Source organism: Gossypium arboreum, chromosome 7 (assembly GCF_025698485.1).
Source record: "Gossypium arboreum isolate Shixiya-1 chromosome 7, ASM2569848v2, whole genome shotgun sequence".
Classification (NCBI taxonomy): Eukaryota; Viridiplantae; Streptophyta; class Magnoliopsida; order Malvales; family Malvaceae; genus Gossypium; species Gossypium arboreum.
Window position 1 is genome coordinate 95,706,286 of NC_069076.1, and position 4,335 is coordinate 95,710,620.

General features: G+C 39.4%; 1 non-coding gene across 1 annotated transcript; it reads left to right on the forward strand.

Moving 5' to 3' along the window:
- Positions 1-3,346: 3,346 nt before the first annotated feature.
- Positions 3,347-3,453, forward strand: LOC128295916 (small nucleolar RNA R71). The gene has a single exon (XR_008286465.1). It is a non-coding gene; the product is annotated as a small nucleolar RNA R71 (small nucleolar RNA).
- Positions 3,454-4,335: the final 882 nt, after the last annotated feature.

The following is a 4,335-nucleotide window of genomic DNA, read 5'->3' on the forward strand; positions in this document are numbered from 1 at the left end:
CCTCTCATTTAACTTCGTAAATATTACTAAAAAATATTTACGAATCAAATTTTTAATATCAAAGACCCGAAAACTCACTTTTCTGATGACCTTAAAATTCGGGTCGTTACAGGACCCGAGGATGACGCTGCTCCTTTCCTCTTCTTCAAGGCAAGTACAGCAGTTTTCTTGCCGCGTGGATTTGACATAGTATCTGCGATGAAAACATGAAGTTATAAGAATAATCCGCACGAATGGGAAAGCATGCAAGTATGTTAAAACTAAATACCAATATTTCATAGGAGTTTTCTAACTAAAGGGAAAAACAACCAAGTCCTAATAGATATATCAAAGCATTATTATCATTAGGAATACTAGAATAGTGTCAACTAAATACCTAGTGAATGCATATGGGAATATGGAATGTGGTATGAAATCTATGGAAACACAAGAAAGAATGAATGTATCACAATGCATTGACTAAAATGGCAAAGAATGACAAGCATAAGCATGACTATAGTGAGAACTATGAATATTAATCAAAAAATCAGCCAAATAAATAAAGAAATAGCATAAAATTAGTGAAAGAAAGGAAGGTAATAGGGAGGAAAGAATACACAAATACAATAGTCCTTGCTGGAAGGAGGAATTAGTCATCTGAGGAGAGCTATCGGCCGGCCACGGGAGTGGGAGTGAGGGGGTGTGAAGGGATTGTGACGGTTAGGTAGGGTTTTTGGAGAAGGGGATGATGAATAGTAAGGGGTTTATATAGAAATTGGGGCACACTGCCGTGGGACACGCCCGTGTGCCCTAATTTTAGCCCGTGTGAATCCTGATTTTCAAATTTAGGCGCATCTAAAATTTGGCCCACGCCCTTGTTCTTTAGGCCTGTTGATGCACACGACCGTGTCGCACGGTCATGTTTTTCTTCTTTCACTTCTCCCACACCCGTGTATGGATGTCCACGACCGTTTTATTTTGTCAGTCTTGACCATGGGTAATGGGCACGAGTGTGTCACACGCCCGTGTTGTTTTCTTAGTTTCAACCATGGCCTCTAGACACGGGCGTGTCGCACGCCCGTGTTTTTTTGACAGATTCACCCACGGTCATGTCGAACGGCCGTGCCAACTTATCGACTCCTTTGTTGGGGAAAATTTTTTCCCTATTTTTACACGGCAGTATCGGAAGATCGTGTTACCTTCCGTGGTGTGGGTATGGCCTAAGGCATGACCGTGTGCCTGGCTGTGTGGTTCTAGAAAACCTGTGTTCAATGTCTTAGTTAGTGAATTAAATGTTAAAAACTAAAATTTAAGGAAGTTAACACCGTTAGTACTTGGGGTACCTCCCGAGAAGCTCTTATTTATAGTCTAAGCTCGACTTATCTCTCTGTTGCATGGTCATGGTGGTGCAGGGAGTTTACACTCCTCATCCCTGCTATCAATTTTATCAAAATAAGGTTTTAGACGAGTACTATTTACCTTAAACGTACCGAATTTGGGATGAATTACCTCGACTGTGCTGTATCGAAAAATGCTAAGTACCGTAAGAGGGATTTCTTTATTAGGTTCAGAGGTGGCAATCCAAGGGTCTACTGCATCTAATAGTACTTTGTCTCCAACCTTAAATTGATTTGGTGAAATATTGAGCTCGTCATGGCGTGGTTTTGGTCTATTGTGTGCTCTCAGTTTCTATGTCTGCCATTCATCTAGTTCATCGACCTGTAGCCTTCGTTCTTCATAGATGGGTCCTTTTTTGTTACTCGAACATGGCTCAGGTATGTTCTTTGAACGTGTTTCCTGAAAAGAAGGTTTCACCACATGATCAGTATTAGTAGCACGATTTATACAATCACCCTTGATATTTGATGTGTTACTTGAATTACGAGCTTGAAGAGTGATTGTTTCATCACCCACACGAAGTGTGAGTTCACCTGTACCAGCATCAATTATAGTTCTAGCAAATGCTAAAAAGGGACTTCCTAAATTTAGAGGCACGTCACTATCCTTCTCTATGTCTAGAACAATAAAATCAACTGGGACTATGAATTTGTCCATTTTAAAGAGTACATCTTTAATAATACCCCTAGGAAATCTGATTATTTTGTCTGCTAACTGAATGCTCATCCTAGTTTGTTTGGGTTTCCTAAGACCTAGTTGTTTAAACATTTTATAAGGCATGACATTGATACTAGCCCCTAAATCAGCCAAAGCATTATTAACATCTAAACTACCAACTACACAAGAAATCGTAAAACTCCCTAGATCTTTTAATTTGTTAGCCAGCTTATTTTGTAGTATGGTTGAGCAAACTGCATTTAACTCCACATGCGACGCCTCATCCAACTTCCGCTTATTTGTTACAAGCTCCTTTAAGAATTTGGCTGCGTTTGGCATCTACGAAAGAGCTTCAATAAACGGTAAGTTGATATGTAATTTTTTTACTAATTTAAAGAATTTACCAAATTGTTCGTCTGTGCAGTCTTTCCTTGTCGCATTAGGTGGAACACGAGGTTTGTACTCTTTATTTATCGATGTTTGCTCACTGTGGTCTACCTCACCTTTGCTTTACTCACCATAATTCCTTGCCTCGGTTTTGGTTTTGGTTCGATTAGCCCTTACTCGTTTTGAATGGTAATTGCATTGAGTTGTTCCCTTGGGTTAGATTCAGTGTTATTCGGCAAGCTACCTTATGGTCATTCAAAAATTAATTTGGCGAGTCAGCCTATCTGAGTTTCGAGCCTTTGGATCGACGCTTGTTGATTCTTAAGTGTTGTTTCGGTATTCTGAAAGCGAGTTTCTGACACCGAGATAAACTTTGTTAGCATCTCCTCAAGGCTCGGCTTCTTTTCCTGTTGGTAAGGTGGTTGTTGAAAACCCGGAAAATGTTGTGGCCTTTGATTCCCCTTACTACCCCACGAGAAGTTAGGATGGTTCCTCCAACCTATATTATATGTGTTACTATATGGGTTATTTTGAGATCTAGAATTATTATTACCCATATATTGAACTTGTTCCTCCTCAATGTTAGGGTTGAAGGGTTGATATTTTGTGTATGCTCCTCCTCCATTTGAATTACACCTCATCACTGGATGTACCTAAGTAAAACCACACAAACCGTCAATCTTTTTATTTAAGAGTTCTACCTGGTTAGATAGCATAGTAACTGCATCGAGGTTGAAAACACCGGCTACCTTCGTCGGCTTTGTTCTCATGACTTGCCACTGATAGTTATTTAGTGACATCTCTTCAATAAATTCGTAAGCCACTTCAGGTGTTTTGTTATTGATAGTTCCACCAGCAGCTGTGTCGATGCCTTGTTAAAGCGTTCATGCCGTTGTAAAACGTTTCAACCTGCAACCATAAAGGTAACCCATGGTGAGGGCACCTTCTCAATAGGTCCTTGTATCTCTTCCATGCATCATAGAGTGTCTCTAGATCCATCTGCACAAAAGAAGAGATGTCATTCCTTAACTTAGCCATTTTAGCTGGCGAAAAATATTTAAGTAAAAATTTTCGGTCATTTGTTCCCAAGTAGTGATTGACCTTCGTGGTAACGAGTTTAACCATTGTTTAGCTTTGTTCCTCAGCAAAAAGGGAAACAACCGAAGGCGAATGACATCATTAGAAATGCCATTGATTTTAAAAGTGTCGCAAAACTCTAAGAAATTCGCCAAATAAGCATTTGGGTCCTCGTCCTGCAAACCATCAAACTGAACAAACTGTTGGATCATTTGAATTGTGTTAGGTTTCTGTTCAAAACTATTTGCAGCAACAGTAGGCCTAACTATACTTGACTCAGTTCCTGTTAAAATAGGTTTAGCATAATCATACATAGTGCGTGGAGTAGGATTCTGATTTACTGGGTCAGCAGCTATCGCAGGAGGTAGCGGGTTTTCCTGATTTTTAGCCATCTCCTCGGTTGTGGTGGAAATATCGTCCTCTTGCTCTTCCTCTGTGTATCTTAAGCTCCGCCTTATTTCTCTTCGGTTTCTGCGAGTTGCACGATCGATCTCACTATCAAAGAGTAATGGTCCTAACAGGTTTCTTCTAGTCATGCACTATAAAAACCTGCCAGAAGTGAATAAACGAAAAATTAGAAATAAAAATTTAAATTGCAATAAAAGTAAAATGGCTAAAATAATAAAAATCGAGTGTTCCTAATATCTTAGTTCCCCGGTAACGGCGCCAAAAACTTGATCGTGATATGATGTGACATATGATACATTCAATAAGTTTTATAATTTATAATGGATCGCTCTTGAAAACTAACTATCATGATGAAGGCAAACGCACCTATCGAACAGTAGTATAGCTTTAGCAAGACCGGATTGTAGAATCCCAAAGAAACTAAAAGTA